Raw genomic sequence first — 27,808 nt, 5'->3', positions numbered from 1 at the left:
GGCAGAACTGACATGATTGGTCAGTTAGTTAAGTATTTCTATTGTTTTACTTGATCTGGGGGCGGGGCAGATTTGTCCTTGCTATATAATCACATTAATATTATTATTAGCATTAGCTTTTATACCCAACCTTTCTACCAAGAGCTCAGTGTGGCACACATGGCTCTTTTCCTCTCCATTTTCTCCTCGCAACAACCCTGTGAACTAGGTTAGGCTGAGAGGTATTGATTGAGTCAAGGTCACCCAGTGAGCTTTGCGGGCCAAGAGGGGATTCAAACCCTGATCTTCCAGGTCCTGGTCTGACACTCTAACCACTACACCACACATTCCTACTTTCAGTTTTAGTATTCTTTTTTTATATAAGATACTTATTAAGATTTTTTATAATATTACAATAAAATAAAAAAGAAAAAACAAAATAACAAAAATACAGAATAAAGAAACTTTTTAAGAAAAAAAACACACATAAATTTTCAATTACTTATTTTCTTTTAACTTGTTTCCTGGACCTCCTCATACCTCCCTTTTTTGTATTCCACCCCAAATTGTTAGTTCAGCAAATCCTTACCATTATATTATTACCTATTTATAATCCTTTTTTTCATATTCTCTTAAAGCATTACAGCTGGAAACCACTTAATTTCAATCCAACATCATTCTAACATTCATTAATTTTACAATATTTCTGTAGATAATCTTTAAATTTCTTCCAATCTTCTTCCACTGACTCTTCTCCCTGGTCTCAGATTCTGCCAGTCATTTCTGCCAATCCCATATAGTCCATCACCTTCATCTGCCATTCTTCCAAAGTGGGTAGTTCTTGTGTCTTCCAATACTTTGCAATAAGTATTCTTGCTGCTGTTGTAGCATACATAAAAAACGTTCTGTCCTTCTTTGGCACCAATTGGGGCCAACTGTCGGCCAGTTTTAGTATTCTTAAGCAAAGTGCTTCATGAGGTTCACCCGGAAAAAAAATGGTATACAAATATTTTAAATAGGCGATGAATACATCCTGTGCATTTTTATTGACACAGAACTAGAATAAAAGCAATGCTTACAATATAAGAAAAAGAGTTACTTGAAGAGAGTTGGGAGGGGGGAGTATGCACTGCCTGGCTCAGCGATAGGCAACGTGGTGCCCTCCAGGTGTCATCCATGACTGTTCTCTCTGCTGATGGAGTTGGCTACTTCTGGCAAGCTGCTAAGGTAATGATTGGGTACTTTGGGGGAGGGGGGCTGCAGTTATGACACAAATGCCAACTTGTGAAATTCTTGTTTGACATGAGAGTAAACAACTGCATCTATTCAAGATTTCTCACTGCTTCCCTGGAGCAGTGCCAGTGGAATTTGGATGAGAGAGCACACTGGAGACTTATGCTATTTTAGCTTTTGTTTGTTTACAACTGTGCAGTTAGTATGTATTAGAATCAAGCAGACTTCTAAAGCAGGCAGCACAGCTACTAATGCTGCTCCATATTACCCCCCAAAAGCAGCTGCTTACCAAGTATGCTTTGTGAAGAGCTACAATGCCCTGATCTAGCACCAGTCCATCAACAACTGGCCCATCCCACTTCCCTCTTCTTGCCACAGGAGTCAGCAAACTTTTTCAGCAGGGGGCCGATCCACTGTCCCTCAGACCTTGTGGGGGGCCAGACTATATTTTTTTTGGGGGGGATGAACAAATTCCTATGCCCCACAAATAACCCAGAGATGCATCTTTAATAAAAGCACACATTCTACTCATGTAAAAACACCAGGCAGGCCCCACAAATAGCCCAGAGATGCATTTTAAATAAAAGGACACATTCTACTCATGTAAAAACATGCTGACAGTCCATGAGCCAGATTTATAAGGCGATTGGGCCGGATCCGGCCCCCGGGCCTTAGTTTATCTACCCATGCACTATATGCTTATTGGTCACCTGGGACAAGGAGTGCAGGATTTCCATTGCCTTATGGCAGTCTACTATGGTGGTTGTAAGTCGCTTTGGGCTGCTTTGGGCAAGATAAAGCAACAAGCAAAATATAAATAAATAAATAAATAAATAAATAATAGCTGAAGCCATTCTATATAGGCTTTCATCCATTGTATATAGGCTTTCATGATGATAATAGAATATTAAATTTGATAGGACATGCCTGAATTCAAAGCACTAGGTGGCATCTGGCATCTTGCCAGATGAACCGAATGGTACGATATATATTAATTAGTTGCAAATTCCTGGTGACACTGGACTTTGTGATATTTTATTTGAAAAAGAATGTAAAAATACATAATCGCTTTGGGGTGAATTGCAATGGTCATACCACTGGTCATCTTTTGCCTTCTTTCACAATCCTCTTTTCTCCCTATCTTATTTCAGGTTGTTTTAAGAGGGCGGTAGGAACTATAGCAGTCCAAGCTAGAAGCTTTAGAACCCTAAGTCTCAGAGCTAATTGACTCAGCTAGACATGAAGGATTATGAGAAGGTGTCTTCTAACAGTTAAGCATTGCTTGAATTACAAGAATGCCAGTATCCTTTGAGCCTAGTGTCTGGCTTGCTCCGTTACCTTGCTTGTCCGTTGATTCTTTCAAAGGCTGCAATCCTAACCATATCTACTCAAAAGCAAGTCTCACTGAAATCAGTGGGGCTTTCTCCCATGTAATTGGGGTTAGGATTGCTGTCTTATTATTCAGCCCTGATTGCTGGCTCCTAGCTAACAGCCATTGATAGCGTTATCCACCATGATTTTGTCTAACGCTCTTTTAAAGTCATCCAAGTTGGTGGCAATCAATACCTCTTGGGAGAGCAATTTCCGTAGTTTAACTAAGCTCAGTGTGGAGAAGTAGTCCTATTTTTGGTCTTTCTTGAGTCTCCCATCATTTAACTTCATTGGATGTTCCTGAGTTGAAGTGCTGTAAGAGAGGGAGAAAAACTTTTCTCTGTCCTCTTTCTCCATACCATGCACATTTTTTAATACATTTATCTGGCCCCTCTTACTTGCCCTTTCTTGTAATGGTAAAGTCTCAAACGCTGTCATCGTTCCTCCAACAGGATTCATTCCATTGATCATTTTTGTCACCATTTCCTGAACCTTTTCCAATTCTACAGTATCCTTTTTGATCTGAGCTGACCAGAACTGTTGTTACACAGTCCTCCAAGCGTGTGACACCATCAGTTTGTATAACAGCATTAAGATACTGGCAGTTTCATTTTGGATTTCTTTCCTAATGATCCCTAGCCCTAAAAGCCCTAAATGGCCTCAGCCCAGTATACCTGAAGGAGTGTCTCCACCTCCATCGTTCAGCCCGGACACTGAGATCCAACTCCGAGGGCCTTCTGGTGGTTCCCTCACTGTGAGAAGTGAGGTTACAGGGAACCAGGCAGAGGGCCTTCTCGGTAGTGGCGCCCGCCCTGTGGAATGCCCTCCCACCAGATGTCAAAGAGATAAACAACTATCTGATGTTCAGAAGACATCTGAAGGCAGCCCTGTTTAGGGAAGTTTTTTAATGACTGATGTTTTGATGTATTTTTAATCTCCTGTTGGAAGCCACCCAGATGTTGGAAACTCAGCCAGATGGGCGGGGTATAAGTAATAAATTATTATTATTATTATTATTATTATTATTATTATTATTATTATTTATTATTAGCATGGGATTCACTTTTTTCAGCATTGCTGTTGGGTCTGTACCTTTCTGCAACTTTTGGTACCCTGGGGTTACTGATCCTTCCCTCCTGTGTGTGTGGTGCTGTTTTGTTTGTATAAGGACTCATATTCTGAAAATGAGTTTATTAGTATATAATGAGGGTGGACAACTTGCAGCCCTCCAGATATTGTGGGACTCAAACTCCCTTCAACCCCAGCCAGCATGGCCCGTGGTCATGGATGATGAGCTTTGTCCTCAAGCAACATCTGCAGGGCCACAGGTTGCCCATTCCTGATATATAGGATGAATATCTTTCTAGTATGCATAAACATCTGTGGGCATTTCCCCACCCCAGTCACAATACTAATGCTGTTACAAAGCATTTTGCTGGAAATGCATTCATTAAATACCAGAAAATATCTTGAATGTATCCTCCAGGGTCTTTTATTTATTTGATGCCTTTCGATCATTCAAAATATTACAGCAACATCTGCTGGTGGTGGTACAGTTAAGAGCCTGATAGCTTGTACTCTTCCTTGCCAGGAGCAACAAGAAGGACCTGTTTATCCAATCAATGTCAAGGGTCTTTCTCTAGCAGAGCATTTTAGATGGCAGATACAGGGGGTGTTGCATGTTTGAATGCACCTCACATAAACCTTCCTTGCCTGATTTTTTTAAATGTAAGGTAGCCTTTCAGTGAGAAGGTTTGGCTGTGCTGTTCTAACCCTGATCATATCTCTTAGACGTAAGTCCTATGGAATTCAGTGGGGCTCACCCAGGTAGGTGAGTTAAAGATTGCAGCCATAAGTTTCTATTGCACTGAAAGGTTTGGGGTTGTTGTTTCTTCCCTGCCCACCCTCCAAATGAGATCTGGGAGATGTGAGTTCAAATCTCCACTTTGCCATGAAGCTCATTAGTTGACCTTGGGCCAGCCACTGTCTCTCAACCAAAGCCTACTTCACAGGGCCATTGGGAAGATTAAAAAGAGAAGAGAAGAGAAGAGAAGAGAAGAGAAGAGAGAGCTGTGTATGTGACCTTGAGCTCCTTGGATAAAAGGGTGTGATATAAATAAAATGAATAACAATAAAGTAAAATAGAAATAAGTGAAGAAAGCAATCATGTCATGGAAAAGCCTTAAGTAGATAATAAAGCACTGGGTTAGTCGCAGAGGAAGTAGATGGCTTTTCAGTAACTCAATTCTATTATCTCTACTACAGCTTCAGGTGAGAGCTGTGATTCCTGGGAGCTGACAGCATGCGACAGTGACCACACCCTGGGAAATGGCTTTGACTGGCTGCCTAAACCATGTGAGGGTAGCTGATGGGTTCTCAAATCCTTGGTGAGTTAGGGGCTTGCCCTGCATGTGAAAACAGGCCCTGGCAGACTGAGTAGATGAGACTAATAGTGGGTCCAATGGTCAAGAAGGTGGTTTCTGGATGGGCGGTAGGGGGATGGGATGGGTAGATGAGACTCATCAACTTGGGAAGGTTGCCCACTTAGAAGAAGGAATATCATAAACCTAAACCTCTACTGCCTTGCAGCTATACTCATTCATGTAAAGGCTTCGGGAGTAAACCTAAAGGGAAAAATCTGTACCCAATGCCTTGCAGAACATCTTTGGGAGAAGGAGTAAACCCTATAGAAATCCAGAGAGGAGTCCATAAGATGGTTGAATAGCACCTTGTAAGAATCTTTCCAGCAACTCCTGCAGCCAAGCCGGTGCCAAATGCATTGCTCTGCTTTCCTTTGGACCACATCAGTGAGACCGAGAGGGGGTCTTGTCTTCTGGACAACCCAGGACCTCCATACACTTTGCCCTGGCTTGCACCCCAGGGAGGTCACTTTGGGACTGCTAAATGCAGCAAAAACAACATGGGAGGCAGCAGTTATGAGTTACTGGTCTTTGCAGCAACAGCAGGTACTGTAGTTCTCCATTGTTTCACCCCAGGAGGCACATTCAGTTGTCTCTTGAGACAGATGAATGCCCGTTGCAGCTCCTCAACCTATCCGCATAGGAAGAGAGTCTGGAAATAATTATTGATGGTTGGGGGGGGAGAGATTTGGGTGTTGGCATATGTAGACCACTTTCCCAGCTGTCTGTCACATAGAGAGCTCTTCAGTACCCACCAAGTGCTCATTTTAATTCCAGGGCCTTAATCCAGAACCAATTTTCTCCTGAGAATTTCTCTGAGATCAATGGAAATGTGTCAAGTAAGGGACTTTAAGTTTTTACAGCTGTGACTGTAGTGAAATTTAAAGTTGGGATTTGTCTCTTTGGATTCATTAAACACTGCAGTGATGGAGGTGAATTTTAGAACAGGCAACCCACCCCCGGTATGCAACATCCAAGAGGAAATTGTGCTCTGCAACAGAGGTCTACTTAAAACAGGATTTAACAGTTGAATATTAAATTTTGGTCCTGCCAACCTAGCAGTTCGAAAGCATGTCAAACTGCAAGTAGATAAATAGGTACCGCTTTGGCGGGAAGGTAAACGGCATTTCCGTGCGCTGCTCTGGTTCACCAGAAAGGGCTTAGTCATGCTGGCCACATGACCCGGAAGCTGTACGCCGGCTCCCTTGGCCAGTAAAGCAAGATGAGCGCCGCAACCCCAGAGTCGGTCATGACTGGACCTAATGGTCAGGGGTCCCTTTACCTTTATTAAATTTTGGGGAGTGGTGGGGTCTCTTTTCAACCCCACCTCCACCCTGGCTTTAATGATTGGATCAGTTTTATTTAGTTTTAGTTTTTGTAAAGATGCCTTGAGTTCCCTGCAGTGAGAGAATGCATCTAATAAATGTAATAAATAATAAGATATTTACTATAGACTTGAGTCCCCTTCTTTTTATTCCTGCCTGTCCTTCCTTCACCTCTGCCTTGATAATCTTGAGAAATAGTCAATGAAAACAGTGCAGTGATAGATACATGTATACAGGGTTAGAAACTGAGATAGGAAAGCTAGGAGCTAAATGGGCGCAACAACGGAATGTCTAGGCAAGCTTTATTTAATAACAAGAAAACAAAGCTGAAAATGAATGAACTGCAGCTAAAATATTATGTTCATTTTTCACATGGTCTAGTCCTTCCCCTGCCTACCCCCCTAATATTCTTAAGAGGGTCTCTTCTCCAGTCTTCAGAGAGTAGCTGGAAGTGGGGAGGCAGTAAAAGGTCCCCCTTTCCTTCCACTTTGCAGTTTATTCAGAAATCTTAGTCACAGCAGTGTACCCAGAGCTCAGAAAATGCTCGTGCTAATGAAATTCCGTGTTGTAGAATGCATCTAGAACAATGGGAGTTTCGAACACTGCATGTATACATAGGAAATATACAAATACTTTCCCCATCCTTTCTCCACAGAAGAGGGCATCCATTGGACTGTGAGGTATTGACAGATGAGTTTTAATAAGGGTTGTAATATAAGGGTTGTAATATATTGCTCATGAAGTTACTCCTCTGACCAATTAGCATTTTATTTGTTTGGATGCTGCTCAAACAGTTTTATTATACCACAAGCTTTCATGGTCTAGATTCCCCTGTGGACTCCAGACCATGAAAGGTTATGTCACAATAAGTTTGCTAGTCCATATGATGTCACAAGGTTCTTTGATATCAACTCCTGCCATATGTAATAGGGTAAGCATGCTCTTGCTCATTTCATAACATGTGAGCAAGTTGGAGACTTTGGATTGTGTCCAATGCTAGTCCTTTTTAGAGTGGACCCGTTAAAATTAATGGAACTAAGTTAATCATGTGCATTAATATCAGCAGGTCTATTCTGGGTAGAAGTAACATTGGCTAATAACCATTTGCTTGAGAATCACATGCACCCACCCACCATTCACTTCACTTCATAGAGCTTTTGCCAGTCTAGAAACTAACGGAATCAGGTCCCATGTGAATTAACAGCTCTCACAAGACAATCAATGTGGCACTTTTGATAGGCATTAAATATACTTAAAAGAGACATTTCAATTGCTGTTTAGCAAACAAGCTCCTGGAAGAAAGAGAAAGCATTACTGCCTGTTAGCATGCATTGTTCAATACAATTAATGAGGTCCCCTGGCAGAAGTAAACGCAGAAAGCAGCAGTGGGTGAAAGGCTGAGGTTACTCAACTTGTGACAAAAGGTTAGGGAGAACTTTTCAAACAGCCGAGGTAATTGTCTCTCACACCAAATTGCTCAGCTTTTCCTTAGGCTGCAAGTTAAGGGAAGCTGTTTTCAGAGGTGGAAGAGGGCAAGAGGGCACACTGCAAGAATCTGGGTTTAACTCACTGGAACCTGATGGACTGTGAAACCGAGAGTATAACAAAGAAGAGATTGCGAGGGAGAGATGAAACAAGCAGATGGACTAAATCTTTTATTTCTTCTGAACCTAATATGCCGGCAATGCTCCTAATTCAAGAACCTAGCAGTGTCATGCCTAGACACAACCTGAAAATAGAGAATCCATACCAGCTAATGGTGAAGGTTTTGCAAGTGATTCTGAAGGTAGCGCCCATCATGGAATAGAAAAGAGATGGAAACCTAAAGGGCATGTCTCTCCAGAACCTGGCATCCTTGGGCATGCTGGGGCCCCAGTACCTTGGTAAGGACCACCACTGATGTCTCTTCCTTACAGTACCTCATTGGTCAACTGAGGAAGTACCAAATGAAATTGAAAAGACTAAGATTCAGGCACAGGTATAGATGAGTGCCACTGACAACTGGGGGGAGACAAATCAGCAGACCATGGGAGATTGACAGACTATGTGTTCATGTAGCTCCATTTTGATGTCTCTAGCACAGGCAGCCTAGAAGTTGTACCTTCCAGATGTTGATTTCCAGTTCTCATCAGGCTCAGGCAGGATGGCCAATGGGCAAGGATGAGGGGTGTTGTTTTCCAACAACATCTGGAGGTCACCACATAGGTTATCCCTGGCTTACAGAATCATAGATTTGGAAGGAATCAGAGAGCTGGAAGTGACTTGGATGCTGATACAGTCAACTCTGCATCTGCTCTGGCAACAGTTCTCCAGGGCTTCAGGCAATGGTCTTTCCAATGTCTGCTATTCAAAAACAAGTCAGGGGTTGAACCTGATACATCTTTTTAAAAAAATAATTACAATAATTTTATTAAATTTTCCATTTTAACAATTCAATCAAATCACATTAAATATTCCAAATTATAAAAATACATATCATATAGTCCAAATATTCCGCCAAATTAAATTTTTTTATTGGGGCTTCACATGCTTCAGGTTCGGTGGGGCTCTGATCATCTTATATCTCTACTGCCTTGAGTTTCCAATAGTTCCTTTAATTCTTCCTGTTGTTACCTTTGAACCTGATACATCTTCTGCATGCTGAACCACTGAGCTGAACTACTATCCACTGAGGCATGGGTAGGCAAACCAAGGTCTGGGGGCTGGATCTGGCCCAATTGCCTTCTCAATACAGCCCACAGACGAACCGGGAATCAGCATGTTTTTACATGAGTAGAATGTGTCCTTTTATTTAAAATGCATCTCTGAATTATTTGTGGGGCCTGCCTGGTGTTTTTACATGAGTAGAATGTGTGCTTTTATTTAAATGCATCTCTGGGTTATTTGTGGGGCATAGGAATTCATTCATATTTTCCCCCCAAAATATAGTCCGGCCCCCCACAAGGTCTGAGGGACAGTGGACCGGCCCCCTGCTGAAAATGTTTGCTGACCCCTGCACTGAGGTATGGTTCCTTCTCTTTCACATTGTTTAAACTCCTGAAACTATATATAGCAGATATGCCTTCTCTACTTTCTTGATCTCAATAGCTTTCAGAGCACCTCTCTGAATATGAACCTACTCAGACCCTTCCATCTTCAATGGAGGAGTACTTCCAAGTTCCACCTCTGAGGGAGATTCAGAGGCTTGCATCAAGGGAGAAGGTCTTTTTAGTTCTAGCTCATGCTTGTGGAATGCTCTTCCCAGTGAGGTACACCTGGCACCATCATTAACACTCTTTCAATGTTGGGTAAAACTTCATCTCTCTGCTCTCAGGCATTTGATGGATGAGGATGATTACCTGCCTATCAGTGGTTTGTTGTTTTGCTGCTGAAGTTTTGCTGCTATTTTATTTTGCTTGGTTTATAGGTTATTGTATGGCTTTTATGCATTGTGTTTTCCCATTGTATGCCATGCTTTCTGCTCTTAATTTTTTAACATCACATAGAATCACAGAATTGTGGAGTTGGGAGGTTCATCTAGTCCAAACCCCTGCAATGCAGGGATCACAGCTTAGAGACTTTTGATGTGTCAAGTGACTAATAAACTTAAATCATCATAATCCATACCACCAACATCTTATTGCTTTAGCACACACAGCTGATGTTCCATTATGCTATGGGGCAGCCAACATGAAATCAAATCATGTCCCCATCAAATGCTAATTGAAAGTATTTGATCGTGCTTCTCATTTCTTCAAGTGTTTCTGAGTGTCTTCCACAAGGTCACTTTCTTTCTTAGTAGAATTAATAATGCAGTGTATTACTACTATCTGTCTCTTTGCCATATGGACATAGGAAGCTGCCTTCTACTGATTCAGACCATCTATTGTCTATATTGACTAGCAATGGCTCTCATCGATTTCATGTGGGCTCACTCCCAGCTCTACCTGGAGATGCTGGGGATTGAACTTGGGACCTTCTGCATGCAAAGCAGGTGCTGTACCACTGAGCATTGGCGCTCTCCCTGAGCCTAACCACCAAGAAACAAGAAACAGAAGCAAATGAATAGAAAACGTAATATTTAAGTAGTACCAGTTGTGTGGCAAACCTCTCTCATCACCTCTAAATTTCATTCAGTGCATCACCTTTATGCCAAACCCATAAGAGCAATTATAAACGTATGGGGAGGAGGCAGAGGTGAGCATGGGACCCACAGAACCAAAGATACAATACAGTATACAGAAGAGCATCCACATCTAACCCAAGGAATCTTCCATGCATAATTCACACTTTATGGGAATTCCTCTCTGTCCCAAGTGCACAAACATGCAAGCTGAATAAGAGGTATCATGCAAGTAGACAGTGCTATTTTTAAAAGCAGCATCAGTTTTTCCAAGCAACAATGTGCCCCTGCACTACCAGCTTCAAAAGCTCAAACATCTCTCATATGGAGCTACTTTTAAACCACATCAGATCTACCTTCTTGCAGTAACCAACAGTGGACTTCCATGGTCTCAGGTGGGATTCTTTTCTAGCACAGCTACCTGAGGTCCTTTTAAGCTGGAGATTGAACATGGAGTTTTCTGCATGCAAAATGTGCTTTCCACCATTGTGTTAAAGTCCCTCCTATGAGATAGAAAAATACTCATCCTCAAATAAAGAGCATTGATTCACTGGCACTTCTTATAATTCCCAGTGCTGCTCCCAGTTTTACTACCCCACTAACTAGATTGCTCAGTGCAAATCTAAATACAAATGGTGTTTCTCAGCAAGCAAAAAAGAGAGAGAGTTGTACTTTGCAGCTGGTTAGCAAAAAGGAACTTGGAGGGAGGGGGCAAAGGCAATTACGTTCAATTATGGGGGAGACTCAGCTAATGGTGGCTGGTGGCCATTAGGACTGGTAGGGCAGTTTCCTGGAAGATCAACAGTAGGTGGTGCCAGGGCCAATAGCAATGAACTCTACTGTTGTCCTCATCTTCCCAGCTGAGTTCTGCAAGCATGGCTGAGGAATCATAGAACTGTAGAGTTGGAAGGGACCCCTAGAGTCATCTAGTCCAACCTCTTGCAATGCAGGAATCTTTCGCTCAACATAGGGTTCGAACCCATGGCCCTGGTATTAAGTGTCTCATGCTCTGCCAACTGAGTTATCCCAACTCCTAATCTGCCACTAGCCACAACACATACTGTCTCTGCTTCTTGCTGCTAAAGGAAATGGGGATCTGAAAACAATATTTACCTTGGGAAAGCTTAATGCCACGCAGCTGATTACAATAAATGTCTTATTCAGGGGAGGGGGGTAACAGAGACACCAGTATTATGGACCACGATGCTAAGATAATTGGAAGGAAATAGATTTAGCACTAGCTCAATCCTCTTTAACATCATTTAATTGCCATTAATTGCATGCAACAGCACTGTAAATTGATACATGATCAGTGAACAAACAGCACTGATTCTGTTTGCTTCTTGAGTAAGAGTGTTTGATGGCACTAAAGCAGCTCCCATAACATAGATGGGAGAGATCAAATATCCATGCAGGATAATGTGGACTGTTTTCCCCACCCCGCCCCATAGGGCCCACTCTCACATCAGATTTCAGCATTGGGAGATACTGAAAGAGCTTACAACAATTTGCAAATAATCGATATAGATATGGAGTTCAGTAAGCAAACCGTAATGGACATGCTCTTCTTCTGAAAATGGGCAGATGATATTCTTGCATTTCCCCAGGTTTGTCCACATAGCTGCCAGGGATGGATGCAACATCATATCAACATCTGGAAGATGTATCTTCATACCAGGCCCCTGGCCCCTGAGGTCAGTTGCTAGCCCATTACTTCTTGACAAAGTACTTCTTCACACACCTCGGAGATATGTGATGGAATTTGTTCCTGCAAGATGGCATGATTACAGCTGTGCATTGGATTTATCCAAAACCCAAACAGACCAGGGAGTGGATTGACTTAATGGTTGTTGTGGTCGCTGCCATGTCCAAAGTCCTGCCTATCACACTGGCCAGGACAAAAGGACAGGCAGATTACTGTGAAAAGGTCCTGGCACCATCATGAGATGGCAATGCGACCAGCTGGAGATCCAGCAGATCCCAGGCTATTTCAAGCCCCTCCTTGCCTGTGAAAGACATTTTTTGGAGGTTTTATGCAAGCTGCCACCCACAGAGATCCTGCCAGTAGCACTTCTAGCTGCATGTTGAGCTGGTGGAATGGAGAGTTCTGTGCTGACAGAGTGACACCTTTGCCCAGTCTAACCCACCCATCCCAGTATGGCTCAAAGGTATTATTATTTGTTAAGCAATTATCTTCCACCTTTTCCTCCAAGCTGCTCAAGGCAGTATACATAGTTCTCCTCCTCATTTAATCCCCACATCCACCCTGCAAGGTAGGTTAAGCTGGGAGGCAGTGATTGGCCCAGGGTCACCCAGTGAGCTTCATGGCCAGGTGAGGATTTGAACTCTGCTCTCCCTGGTCCTACTCTGATACTCTAACCACTGTACCACACTGGCTCACACTTGGATTGCAGCCAAGGAAGAAACCCTTTAACCCAGGGGTGGTGAACCAGCCACATCCCAATTGGCTCTAGTAAGTTATTTATGATGCTCTTTTCACAAGTATGAAAAATCTCCAGACAAAAGCCTTGTGGCACCCCATTACTCTTGTTTTTCAGGGTAGCAACTCACTTGATTAGAAAAGGGAACAAACCTTCCAGGACTGGGTGGAAATGAAGAATGCAGGAGGAAAACCAAACCAAAGAAAAAAGATTTTTTTGCTTCTATATATATACACATGCATACGTAGCAGGCAGGAAGATGGCAACAACTTGGAAGTAGAAAATTATGTCAAGCAGATCCGACAGACAGGAGCTACAGAGAGCAACAACTACAATGGTCTACCACTATTTTATTGCAATGCAAGCCATTAAGAAAATATATAATATCTACATGAGGTTTCTTCCCTGTCCCCAGAGTTCCTGGTCCACCACCATATCCTGACCCAAAAAGATATGGGTCAATATTTCAATATTTCATTCATGAGGCTCACATTTTGAAAAAGAATAATAATCAGAGTTGCACTGGTGAACTGATGAATTGGTTTGGCTGCTATTCTCCCAGTGATTGATTGGGATTGTAGAGACACCAGAAGCTGCCTGATACTGAGTTGGACTAATAGTCCATCTAGCTTAATGCTGTCTGCACTGACTAGCAGAGGCTCTCCAAGGTGTCAGACAGGGAACCCGCTCAGCCCTACCTGGGGATGCCAAAGATTGTAACTGTTGGGAAACTGTGTACGTGCAGCTACTCACACAGAGGCAATTAAGGTTTGTCAGACAGCCAAAAGGTCATGTGAAGGAGTAAGTCTGCCTGGTGATAACAGAAGCATGGAGGCAGCTCCCTGATTGGTCAAGCTCTCTCAAGGGAGTGATAATTAATGGCCTACTAACTGGAATGTGTTAGTTCAGAGGTTCAGAGTTCTGTGTGTCAGTGTGCGAGTTGTGAGTCGTGTATGAGAGAGCTAGCTAAAGGTCCGTGTTCTGTTCCTGTAAATAGTCCACTGCATATAATAAACACCTAACTACAAGTTCCTGGTTCCTTCTTCGTCTATCCTGTCTGCAGCCAAGTCGCCAATTGATTCTGTGGATTCTGCGTTTACTCTGCTAGGTCTGGCTAAGGTCCTGCAACTAGTCAGAAAGTTGCGAAACACCAAATAGGTTTTGCCAATAGTAACTACATGAAGCTGCTCTGCCACTGAGCTATAACCCTGCCCCTAAGTGCAGGAACACAAGAAACCACATGATACTGAACCAGACCATTAGTTCATTTAGCTCAGTGTTGTCTATAATGTCTGGCAGTGGCTTTCCAGCACTTCAGAAAAGAAGTCTTTCTGAAGAGATGCCAGGGATTGAATCTGGGACCTTTTGCATGCAAGGCAGACGCTGTTCCACTGAGCTGCAGTCTTTCCCCAGGTTTTCTCTTCTAGATGCTGTGGAGGAGGGCAGATGCACATTTAAGCCTTCCTTCCTTCTATGAAACATTTTGGGTTCATATGCAGCAACCCATTAGGAGCTGAGTAGGAATTTTGGGGTGGGTTTCTTAGAAGAGGCTTTCCATGCCGAGTAGAATTTAGTTGGCTACAACCCTTACTTTGGATCTTGAGCTCCATGGAGGAAGGCCAGACTGTCAGTGATATAAACTAATAAAAGCTAAAGTTTAACCATCTCCTACTGAAACAGCTATGGGTTTGCATGATCTGCTTGCAAGGGGAAGCTCTCCAGAAGGTCAAGCTATCAAAATTTATTAAAATTTGAAAAGCTGTTGAGACATTCTGCTTGGTTCTAGTGGCACAGTTTAATGTAAGCTTCTCCAGTCAAAGGAGCTATGGGCTTGCATGTTCTGCTGGCATGCTGTAGCTGTCAAGCACTCAGAACTATGAAAAAATGATTATCATTTGCAAATCAGTGGAGGTTTTGCTAGGTACTTGCTTGGTTCTAGCAGCTGAGGTTTCATAGCAAGACATGTTTTAAGTGCTTCCAGAGAAGCAGTCGGGTACAATCCCTTAAACTCTACTTTTTAGAGTAGACTTTTTTAGTGACTGGGAGTGGCCGCCGGGACCACATAACACCAGTTCTGAGAGATCTGCATTGGCTCCCAGTAAGTTTCTGAGCACAATTCAAAGTGTTGGTGCTGACCTTTAAAGCCCTAAATGGCCTCGGTCCTGTATACATGAAGGAGCGTCTCCACCCCCATTGTTCAGCCCGGACACGGAGATCCAGTGCCGAGGGCCTTCTGACGGTTTCCTCATTGCGAGAAGTGAGGTTACAGGGAACCAGACAGAGGGCCTTCTTGGTAGTGGCACCCGCTGCAGCTATCTTCTCTTTAAAAGACATCTGAAGGCAGCCCTGTTTAGGGAAGTTTTTAATATTTAATGCTGTATTGTTTTTAACACTTGATTGGAAGCCGCCCAGAGTGGCTGGGGAAACTCAGCCAGATGGGTGGGGTATAAATAATAAATTATTATTATTATTATTATTATTATTATTATTATTATTATTATTATTATTATTAGCTTGTCTGACTTCTCAATAGGTTGCAAGGGGTGGCTATCTGATTATGTGTTGTTTTGTTGTTGTTGTGTTCCTTCAAGGAGCTCAAAGTGGCATGCACAGTTCTCCTTCTAACCATTTAAATTTCCCAAACAACCCTGTGAGCCAGTGCCTGACCCAGCACCACCCAGTGAGCTTCATGGTCATGTGGGGATTTGAACCCTGGTCTCCCAGGTCCTAGCCTGACACTACACTTTACTGTCTCCCCATGGCAGCCATTTTGTATTATGTCAACTGCCTCCCATTAGCAACCATTCTGTGACTGGCATCCCCGGCCACCTCTTAAAATTACGAATGTGCTCACTGGTCAAAAAAGTTTGGTCACCTCTGGCCTGTGACATCTATTCCATTGACTTCAGCTATTGCTACCACACCTGTATTTACGAAGCCAATGAGTTCCAAGCTTTGTTCTCCCTGCTCCCCTTTATACTGATGAGCAAGCACCAGAAATAGCAAAAGAACAGCTTTGCTTTTAGAAACTTGAATGTGTGCGTGCATACGTGTGTTGCTCATTCCCAGGCAAATATTGTCTCTTGCTACTCACAGAGTTGCAACTGAGCAGCTGGTTCAACTCCCTTGATAAAAACACACACACACACACACACAAAAAAACCACACAACCCAGCTTTCAAAGACTAATATGGTTAGGCAACCAAAGGGCTCCAAACATCCTTTTGCCTGGGGGGGGGGACATCTATTGATCGCAGCACATTTGAATTTTAGATTGCCAAATGCCTCCATTTTTCAAGTAGTTCCTGTTTGATGTTCAAGGTCAGGAAAGTCAATTGAAACTTAATTCTCTTCTTCATTGATTTATAGCAGCTCTGACTTTAAGTACCTGATTCAGGATGGATTCAATTGTTTAGCACTGAAAACAAATGGAGAGAGCTATTTTTCTGAGGGTTTTGCCTTGAATAATGGCTCAATGTGTTTTATCATATTACACTGTCATATTTTAATAGAAAGTATTATTCACTCTTGTTTCCTCCCCTGGCATGCTCATATGTTACCAGAAAGCATGACTTCTTAGCAAGACAAAAAAAGGTGAAAGGGCTTAGCCTTAAAGCTGTCCATGTTCCTATGCTCAGTTAATAACTACAATTTCCTATTGCCAGCACATTGTCACTATCAAAAGCCTAGCATTAAATGTTCCATTTCTGCGCAGCTTGCAGCAGAAGTGCCCAAACAGAAATTTTGGGATGTTGTTGGAGTTTTGTTATTGATTAATGTATATACCACTTAATGTCAAAACAGGCTTTTATGTAGATGGCAAGTATAAAAACCAGTAACACACACATTTGGATGTAAAAATCCACAATTAAAACACACAACTAGGACACACAACAGATTAATCTTATTAAAATGCTCAAATGCAAATTCTGTAATTAAAATATACAACCAAACAATCACCAAAATATGCAACCAAACAATCACCAAAATTCCTATTTCAAATCCTGGAGTTTTGAATTTGGGGGGTCCCTCAAATAGAATATAAGCATGTTGTCCTCCGCCACAATATATATATATATATATATATATATATATTTACTTGGATTAAAATCTGAGCTAGAGAAGAATTCCACTCCCTCCTGCTCCCATCATGCCCAGCCCACCCTCTCAGACTTACCCAGCCTGCTCTGAAGCCCCCACTGACATCCCTCACAGTCTTCAAGTGGCTAGTACAATGTTAACAACCACTGAGAAAGCTGCATTGCCAAAGATCAGATTAAGGAAATTGGGGCCCTAGTGTAGCTCCTCTGAAAATGGATCCCCTTCCCTACAAAAGGCATTTTTAAAAAAGCTTATTGAATTCAACTTTATTATTTTCTTGTAAAAAACAAGGCATGCAGTGGGAAAATCACAGCAAGTGAGCAGAGACAAGAGAGTCCCTTGCTGTAGACCCTGGTGTAATTCCCCCAATTGCATCATGATAATCTAGCCTCACATTGCTCCTTTTTGCTGCATAGTATGATGCTAGAACTCAGGTTTGGGGGGTGAGACCTCACTCTTGTGTCACTGCCACTGCTGAAGCAATAGCAGCAGCCAGGGAAGACAGTGGAAGGGAAGAGAAGTGGATTTCTTGTGTTAGCAAGTTCTATAACTTAGCAGAGTAACATTCCCCTTTTAAGCTTGCATGGCAGATAGCTTGTTGCCAGGCTTGTTTAAGCCTCTAAAATAATATTCCTGGTAATTCCCCTTTATTCCCTCTTAAAAAGAATAGACATAACACAGTCTTGTATAAAAAGTATAAAAGAAGTTTACTCACACATTCTATTCACAAATGGCTCCCAGAAGGCAGACTTAAGTTACAAAATATATACATGTGTGGAACTACCCCATATGGGAGTTAGTCTCAGTGACTGCGGGCTAGCAGTCACCGCTGCTCACTTTTTGAAGGCAAGGTGGAGAAGGGAAAAGAGAGAGAGATGGCGGCCAGCCCTGTGCTTTTGCTACCTGCACAGGTAAGGTCACACCTCTGGTCACATGTAGAGGAAGTCTTGTCCTAGTCTAGGAGGAAACAGGAAGTTTACTTACTGGTTGGGACAAGCATTCCTCTTTACGTCTACTCTAGGAATGTTGTATTTGACTGCTCTGTGTTTCCTCTATGAGAGAGGAAATCAGGATTTGGAGATTGGCCGGCTGGTGGACTCAGAATCTGAACAACAACAACAACAACAACAACAACAACAACAACAACAACAATTTATTTATACCCTTTCCCCCCCTTTCCCTGACAGGACTTTGAAAGTAGCAGAATCATTTCCTCATTTTAAAGGTGCTCCTTTTGACCTTTAAAGCCCTTCACGCCATGGACCCTCGTACCTACGGGACCGCCTCTCCCGGTATGCCCCACGGAGAGCCTCAAGGTCCATAAATAGCAACACCCTAATGGTCCCAGGCCCTAAGGAAGTTAGATTAGCTTTAACCAGAGCCAGGGCCTTTTCAACTCTGGCTCCGGTCTGGTGGAACGCTCTGCCTCATGAGACCAGGGCCCTGCAGGATCTGATTTCTTTCCACAGGGCCTGTAAGACAGAGTTGTTCCACCTGGCCTTTGGCTTGGAGCCAATTTGATTTCCCTCCCTCTCTTTCTTTTTTCTTTTCCTTCTCCTCCTGCGAGGAGGCTACATTTTAATATTTTAATGTTTCAATATTTTAATGTTGTATTTTAATTTTGTTTTTAAGTTGTAATCATTCAACTTGTTTTTATTATTGCTTGTAAGCCGCTCTGAGCCCGGCCTTGGCTGGGGAGGGCAGGGTATAAATAAAAAGTATTATTATTATTATTATTATTATTATTATTATTATTATTTGTATCAGCAATCTCTGTCTGGGGCAGCTCACCCATCCCTAGACCGAATATTATGTTTGCCAGAAGGGATAGGGGAGAATTGTGATTCAGTTTGCATTTAAAGCAGAATCAAATTTCTGAAACAATATGAACACCCAAAACTATTTGTGTCCCTTTCTCCTTTTCTGCTCTTTTAAATGCTGTGGCACCCATTTTGCCACACTCCACAACCACCAGTTTTTGTTCAGTCACATACCCCATGCCAGATATTTTGCATTATGCCACACACATCACAGCAGTCATTTTGTGGCTACGGCACATTCTCAAAATTCCAAATGTGCCCACTGGCCTTGACAGTTGGTGGCCTCTGGCATATAGAATGACTATCTGAAGGCCACGCAGATAAAACCTTCTGAATCGCAAGCTATCAGCACATCTTATAGTAATGAACTGTTTCCCTAAGTTAGCTTTGCTCTGTATACAAAAAAACAATAATATCCCTTTTCTATAAACATTGTATTCTCACAACATTTTAACCAGTGCTATTTTTCTAGAAAAAGAGGTTCAGAAATCACCAGGAACACCTCCCTTGTTCTCTTATAATGGCAATGGCGCCCACCTGAGAGGTGCCGGAACTGAGTTCCAGTAAGTTCAGGCTGAAAAAAACACACCCTGGTTTTAACCTTTTCATATCAAAGCTACAAGGTCTGTTCCCTTGAGCAGAAAAACAAGCATGTTTGAAGACAATTGTTTAGGGAAAAGAGCCAGAATCTTTATTTAAGGGAGGGCTGGATGATACTGAGCAGATGGACCAATAGTCAGACTGAGAATAAAGGGAGATTCAGTAAGAAATTCCCTGGCAATTTTAGTCCCAGATCTTATCAATTTTGCATGGAGAGTTTCCTCACCAGCTGCAAAAGCCAGTCCAGGACCATAAGAGGCAGACAGTATTCACAGCACTGATCAGTTAACAGCCTGCCCTGAAGTTTTCTATGGGTCCTAGGGAAGGAGGTACATAGTTCCTACCTCAGAAAATGTTGATCATCTTATCAAAACTTCTGGCTGCCCTTCAAAGACATGTGACAATGTCCCTGAGCACCTTGAAATTTTGCTTGTGGCAAAATGTGGGGGTAACTCTAAGGTATGGTAGGCATACCACATCCAGGACTCATCCAGCTCCAAGGGCCTTCTGGCAGTTCCCTCACTGCAAGAAGTGAGGTTACAGGGAACCAGGCAGAGGGCCTTCTCAGTAGTGGTGCCCGCCCTGTGGAACGCCCTCCCATCAGATGTCAAGGCAATAAGCAACTATCTGACTTTCAGAAGACATCTGAAGGCAGCCCTATTTAGGGAAGTTTTTAATGTCTGATGCTTCATTGTATTTTTAATATTTTGTTGGAAGCTGGGGAAATAATAATAATAATAATAATAATAATAATAATAATAATAACAACAACAACAACAACAACAACAACAACAACAACAACAACTATATTAAAATGTCATCCCCAGCAACTGACAGTGTAAATCTCCTTAAGAATGCCAATGACATCCCTGTCTATAAGTTCAATTCCATTCATTTAGATGTAAATAGAGACAATGGTTTCTTGTTCCATTACAGGTGCTGATTTACTTGGTATTACTGTGTGATTACAATGTACAACTGTTGTGAAGGGACACTGTGCTTATTAAGCCCTAACTGAATAGTCAACAGGCTATACTTTTTTAAAACTTCATTGCTATCTAACTCTAACTTCTGCATTCCCCTGCTTTACATCCATGTGAACTCAAGATTAAACTCTAAATATCTGGTGAAGTGGGCTCTGACCCATGTAAATTTATGACTTAACAAATGAGTTACTTTTAAGGCACCACAAGGCTCTTCCCTGTTATCCCTGCCTATAAAGCGGGACCCTCAGATTAGTCAACAAATCATTATTATTTTCCCTGCTGCCAGACTCCTGTCCCCAAACACCACAACAGTAGATCTTCCTTAAGAGTAAGGAGGAGATATTTATTTGGCCTAACAGCAGTACAGTGGTACCTCGGGTTACAGACGCTTCAGGTTACAGATGCTTCAGGTTACAGACTCTGCTAACCCAGAAATAGTACCTCTGGTTAAGAACTTTGCTTCAGGATGAGAACAGAAATCGTGCTCCGGCGGCAGCGCAGCAGCAGGAGGCCCCATTAGTTAAAGTGATGCTTCAGGTTAAGAACAGTTTCAGGTTAAGAATGGACCTCCGGAACGAATTAAATACGTAACCAGAGGTACCACTGTACAGGGCGCAGCAGCAAGCAGAAGATCCAGGAGTCAAGATTCCAGAGTACAAGAGCAAGGCAAAAGGGTCATACCTGGACCGATTTTATGAAGTCACCCAACAGCTGACACGCCCCTCCCACCAAGCTCTTCGAGACAAGACAAGGTGAGGAAGGTCATGGGGCTCTCTCACCCTATCAATCTGCTGCATGTGCACATGCACACTCAGTCAAGGTGGATGTGTTCTGATCCCAACTATGGAGGTGGCACCTGTTTCTCGGTGGCAAGGCTGTGTTTGGTGCCTTGCCACCAGCTTCATGGCAGCTGCCTCCTGTTCAGCCCCTCCACCTGGCTGGTCATAGTCCTCCCAACTCCCCGATGAGGCTCTATGCTCCACTGGAGGGGCAGAGTAGAGAGCTTCTCCTTCTCTGACATCTCCTCCAACCTTGGGTTCCAGCCTTCCAGACCCCCACCTGCTGCTGCTGCTTCCTCCTGGTCAGTTTGGGGCTGCCATGCCAGATTCTGATGGAGTCGACGGACTGATGACACCTGCTTTGGTAAACTACACTTTTGCCTGTGATCCCATCCCTTTCAGCTGCTAGACAGCCTTTTTATTTGTAGGCTAACAAAACATATCAGTCTTATGAACTGTTTCCATCCTCCCTGCTTTGTGTTTCCTAATAAGTTGTCAGGGATGATCAGCCTGACGCACCAGAATGCTTGTTCTTCACCACGCCAATTCCCTTTTGAGAACGGCTTTGATCCAGGTAAAATGTTGAAGGCTCTGCCTCGTATATTTCAAAAGCTGTTTGCCTTTGTGTTTGGTTACTTTCCCCAAGTAGCTGTCCAAACGTATATTTCAGAACACCGAAAGGGTAAGGAAGTAATCTGTCTGGTTTATAACACACAGGGCATTCATTCTTTACATCCGCATTTGCTGGTGATCACTTCGATGCCACTATTTTGAAAGAGAGAGAGCGCAGCTTTCTTCAGGTTGCTGAAACTGACAGCCAGAAGTATTCTAAAGAGAATTGGAATTTGGCAATTTGTAGATCACACGTAACTCACAGGTAAGCCCACAGGTAAGAGGGTCTTTGGTACTTTCAAATTCTATCATTCTTTTATTTATTCATTTTCAGTGTCCATGGGGATGTTATTAATCAAAACATCTGCAATTTGGCTGCAATAAAGTGGGATTTCAATGAAACAAGGACCACATTTGGCACTAGGCCTAAAGTCTCCCACCCCTCTCTCTCTCTCTCTCTCTGTGTGTGTAGAAAGAAAGAAAGAAAGAAAGAAAGAAAGAAAGAAAGAAAGAAAGAAAGAAAGAAAACAAAAGTTGACTAGTTTGGTGAAGTATTTAAGATCATTAGGAAAACCAAATTTCACATTGTACTGTGAAAAGGGAGTCCTGTGTGTCTGTTGCATATAAGAGAAACCCCACCAACATCCTCTTTTAGGGTCCTCCAAACCTTTGGCAACATATGATTTATGAGAGTGGTTCCCTCCCCACAGCTAATGCGAAACTTCACATATTTTTTTACCAAAGCAAAAGTCATAAATACTGTAAAGTTTTCCATTTTGGGACAACTGATGTTTGGGCAGTCACCAGCATCTATGTCAAGAGTTCCTGAGATCTGACACCTTTCAGCTGATCATCCCATAGGTTTAGTAAACAAAGCTCCAGTGCAGTTGTGCCATTACAATGGCGCTCTGGCCTGCTGACAGTATGGCGTAGCTGAGACTCCAAGGTACATACGCCTGTAGATTGGCTGGAGGTGAGAGCTCAAGAGCTGTCATGCTGAGGCTCTCATCCATGGTCAGGAAACCACTGGTCAAGCCAAGCTTGGAAGAGAGTGTGCTCATGAAGTGCTATTATTCAGAGACATGAACAAATATATGCCACCATCCCTACATGACTTGTGACATGCCCTCTGTGTCACTGATTGACTCAATTTAGTTTTAACAGAAATATGTTAAACCAAACCATTGAATGAATACCAAGTGTTCCATATTGCTTTTGAAGATGTGATAAAGGTTCAACCTTGGATGGTTTTGATTGCTCAGTCCTATAGCCTTGCAGACTCTGTCCTCTTTCTTCAGTGCAGGGACAGGAAACTTGTGACCCTCCAAATTTTATTGGACTGCTGTTCCCGTCAATTCTGACTGCTGGCCATGCTGGCTGGGGTTAATGGGGGCTGGAGTCTAGAATCTGTCGTAGTTATACTCGGGGCCAGATTTAGGTTTGATGAGGCCCTAAGCTACTGAAGGTAATGGGGCCCTTTATATGTCCAGCTGTCCTTTGTCAACAACAAATTGTCACTGTTTTTTGTGTTGGATATATGCTATATGGTAATTTATGGACCTAATAGATATCTAAAGCCATTTGCCACTGTTGCTGTTTTATTTGTTTTTTATCTTATATTTTGGAAATGTACATCCAGGGTTTTTTTCCTTTAAATTTTTTGGGAGGCCCCAAGAGAGTGGGGCCCTAAGCTATAGCTTATTTAGCTTATACGTAAATCCGGCACTGGTTATACTTTACAGAGATGTGCAGAAGTTGCCCCAAATCATTTGACCCTTTTAAATAGTTTTCTTTCCCCCCTAGAAAAATCACTCATGCAACACTTGCCTTTAAAGTTTAAAAATAACATATGGCTTTTACTTGCTGTACTTGCTCTTGTAGATTGAATGTACAAGAGAAGTAGGTGATACTTATGTTACTGGAACATATTTACATGAATTTATGTCTGAGACTGGCTAATATTTACAGACTGGCTCTGAGGCAGGCAGAAGCATAGTACAGCACACTTACTGCTCTTGCAGTTAAAACACACACAACAATTGATAACTGAATTGACTGCAAAAAAACAAAACCCTGCATTAGTATGTGACATCACAAGATTCTATGCTACAGCATTAACTCTTTGCATAGTATATTGGATGCACCATTCCCACAGAATCATCACAGATTTCCTATAACTGCTGCATGTACCACTAACACAGATGTGTAGAAAAGACATGACGGAATGGAAAGAACAGAGAGCTGCAACCAAGTGCACGCATAGCTGAACAGAATTCAGTGGAAGAATCCTGATACATCCCGGGAGATATTTCGGTATGGAGAAGTGTCCCTTTTGTTGACTCCATGTTCCAGTGTTATAAAAGTGGGCAAATAAATGACTAATTGCTATACAGTGGTACATTGGTTTGCAACCGCTTTGGATTACAACCATTTTGGATTACAATCACGTCAAACCCGGAAGCGTGTGTCCCTTTTTTTGGATTACAACCAATTTTTGGGGGGAAGCCCCATTGGCAAAAGCACACCTTGGGTTACAACCTGTTATGGTTTACAACCGGACCTCTGGAACGGATTATGGTTGTAAACCAAGGTACCACTGTACAGGCATTCACTGAACAGTCAGAAACTTCTGGGTGCAGCTATCCCACATGGTGAAGAACTGAACTGCAGGTGACAGCTGGTTAGTGATGTACCTTTAGGCCACAGATTGGCTCTGCCCACCAGGACTAGCCATTGTCTCCTCCTGGACAGAAAGGAGTGTAAGAGACCTTGCTGTTCCACTTGAGCCTCAGTTCATGATCAGCTGCTCTTGATGTTCTATACATGTTAAACCTGGACCTGTGTCATGTGAAATACTGGCTTATGAGAGCATCACTATGTACTGCCATTGCTGTGCTAATTCCCCCCAAGTCACTGCCTAATTCAAAAAGCATATGAATTAGCTTAATTGCAAAATGGTGCCGATGAATGCACAACTCAAAAACCCTCCCCCCAGTACATATCATTGTTATTCCATGCACCCACAAGTTCTCTGCTTGTGACCATTTCCTTGAGGGCTGTCCGTGCTGGAATAATTGATGACAATATTTATCATAATAATAAGGTTGAGGAGATGGAGCATCAGTCGCTTGGTAAATTTATTTGCCACTGCCCAGGAATGAATGCTTGATTGAAAGTTCTTTCTAAATATCAACTGACGCAGAGTTGGCTACTGGTCATCAAACACAGAGACATAATTGGAGAAAGAAGTGGAGGCAAAAGGTTTATTAAATCAACACTTCCCTTGATTAGAGCCAGTGATTACATAGAGTCAGGGACACACTCTTCGGATGCTGAAAACATTTCTCTACCTTTTTTCCTTTTTTTTTTTAGTTCATTAGTTAGGAGGTCTCTGACTATACAGTGTTGTTTCATATACACAAGCCAACTAGATTGGTGGTTGACTGGTGTTTGGATAATATCCTCTACCACACTGGCCTTCAACTAGTGGGTTGGGACCTACTAATGGGCTGTGGCCTGATCCAAAGTGGGTCAGAACAAGAGCATTGCCACAATGCAAATATATAGTAAATATTAACAAATGGGTCCAACAACACATGTTTGGATTAAAAGGGTCTCCTGGGTCTGAAAAGGTTTAAGTTACCTGCTCTACTGCACATGAAGGTAGCAGAGTAGTTACTGCAGGAGGCGGGGACAGGTCATGTGACGCAACATCTCTGCCTCATGAGACCAGGGCCCTGCAGGATCTAATTTCTTTCCGCAGGGCCTGTAAGACAGAGTTGTTCCGCCTGGCCTTTGGCTTGGAGCCAATTTGATTCCCTCCCTCTCTTTCTTTTTTCCTTTCCTTCTCCTCCTGCGATGAAGCTACATTTTAATATTTTAATGTTTCAATATTTTAATGTTGTATTTTAATTTTGTTTTTAAGTTGTAATCATTCAACTTGTTTTTATTATTGCTTGTAAGCCGCTCTGAGCCCGGCCTTGGCTGGGGATGGTGGGGTATAAATAAAAATTATTATTATTATTATTATTATTATTATTATTATTATTATTATCCTCCAACAGTTGGGCATGACCATGAGGCTCAGGTTTCAGAGGGCTGCCACTATTCCCCCTTAGCATCTGCCACCCGAAGCAATGGCCTTTCACTGCCTAATGCTAGGGCCGGCCCTGATATTTAGCAGTTGTTTCCAGGAGGCATTTCAGACACCATTCTGTAGACCACACAAGCAGCCTTGCTTCTCGTTTGGCACTGACAGTGCGAACCTACTCAGAAGTGTGCATTACTGGGTCTTACTCTCAGGCAAGTGTATACATTCTTTTCTATGAACATAATATGTATCATGTAACTAGAATTTACAAATATGGCTCATAAATCTGGAAATAAATCTGGAATGGAAAGGTGCAGTTTGAATGTTGAGTGCTTAGGCTGGGCACTCGAGCCTCATCAAATTTTTGTACTTAAAGGGGTACACAGGCTCTGTGTACCTTTGAATGGATGTGTGGATACACAAAGGTAATCCATATTACACCCCCACCCTCACCCCCACAAGACAGATTCTTCAGTTGTGTATATCAGGCAAATTGTACAAATGCATATTTTCTCCAGTTGGGCATCTGTTATACACTTGCCATCATTTTGCACAATTTTTCTGGAATTGCTGATCTTGGGGAGGAGCAGGGAATTTTTCAGGATACTGAAGCTCCGTATCAAAATTTACATCCTATTCAGTGTTCCCTACACCTTTTCCAGCATCTGTCCTTCTCTCATCTAGTCATAAGGACTAGAATCTTATACTCTCATGATCCTCAGATTTTAAGGAGTTTCCCAATAGAGAAATATTTGAATAATGAACTCTGACCAAAATGACTGCATCACTGGACATGCCCACAACATGTTTCTCAAGGAGGCATTTCCAGCAATACATCTTCAGCATCTCTCTGCATTAGACAGTGCCTTCCTGTAAATAAGTTGTGGGTTTAGCCCTAGTCACAGATTCAGATGTTTTCTAAGGCAAAAGAGAGTAAGTGATGCTTGAGTGGCCTGGGCCTTACTCAAACAATGAGAATGCAGGAGAACAACACAAAGGAGGTTCTGGAAACTGGTTTCAGGATACCAGTTCATAAATCTTAATTTTTAATTGCTCATTCCCATGCCAGGAGAATGCATTCAAACTTTAGGTACCATCTGCACATTTCCAAAGAGATCGTAGAAACTCACTTCTAGAATCATTATCTTTTCAGAATTAACTTTCTCAGTTAAACTCAGTATAACCTTGAAAAACTGCTGGTATCTAGTATCTACTACCTGTCAAACACATCCAACACCTTACCAGGTTACAACATTTGAGGGGGGTTTTTTATAACACTTTTTATTGAGTTTTAGCTGTACAGCAAATATAAAACAAACAATCGATCAATATAAGATAATAGAACAGAGCTTTGAGTGAAGTTACAAAGAATACAGAAAAATGGAAGACCGGGTCTATTCAGGTAAGTATAATGACGAATAATGTTTTGACATCTTGGATTAATCAGTTTGTTTCTTTGCTTGTCTTACAGAACACTTGGGCCCACCAAGATAGAAAACCACCTAGGAGGCACAAAGACAATAAAACAAAGGATAAGGACAAGCATTTCAAATCAGCTAAATCTATTTGAAAGCCACAGGTGGAGAATGATCATGTTCCTGGGTGTTCACATAGGTTACAAAATCATATTGGATTGAAATAAAGTTATCATTTTTACTTTGACCTCTTGTGGCTCTCAGTTTGTGTACCAATGTTTCTAACAGTGCAATATCCCGCATCTCTGCAGGCCAGTAGTCTACAGTGGCACCTGTCATGTCTCTCAAAAATTCCACAGTGGTAGGTCTAGCAGCATTGAGTACATATCCCATTAATTCTCTATTATATGAAATGGACTCATCTTCCATAAAGAGGTTGAGAAGTGCTAGTTATGTGGAGGGTTCGTGTGAGTACCGTATTTTTCGCTCTATAGGACTCACCTGACCATAGGACGCACCTTGTTTTAGAGGGGA

At 42.3% G+C, this 27,808-nt stretch overlaps 1 long non-coding RNA gene across 1 annotated transcript in view; it reads left to right on the top strand.

Annotated features, from left to right (window-relative positions):
• The window catches only part of LOC128403639 (uncharacterized), a 28,621-nt gene extending 1,100 nt beyond the window's left edge, over nt 1-27,521 (top strand). Inside the window, exons 2-3 of the long non-coding RNA XR_008327987.1 lie at nt 21,875-22,034; nt 27,331-27,521. This is a non-coding gene — a long non-coding RNA (uncharacterized LOC128403639). The remainder of the gene's footprint in view (nt 1-21,874; nt 22,035-27,330) is intronic.
• Nucleotides 27,522-27,808: the final 287 nt, after the last annotated feature.

Source organism: Podarcis raffonei, chromosome 16 (assembly GCF_027172205.1).
Source record: "Podarcis raffonei isolate rPodRaf1 chromosome 16, rPodRaf1.pri, whole genome shotgun sequence".
Classification (NCBI taxonomy): domain Eukaryota; kingdom Metazoa; phylum Chordata; class Lepidosauria; order Squamata; family Lacertidae; genus Podarcis; species Podarcis raffonei.
The sequence above is the reverse complement of the archived record's forward strand: the minus strand, read 5'-3'. Positions and strand labels throughout refer to the sequence as shown.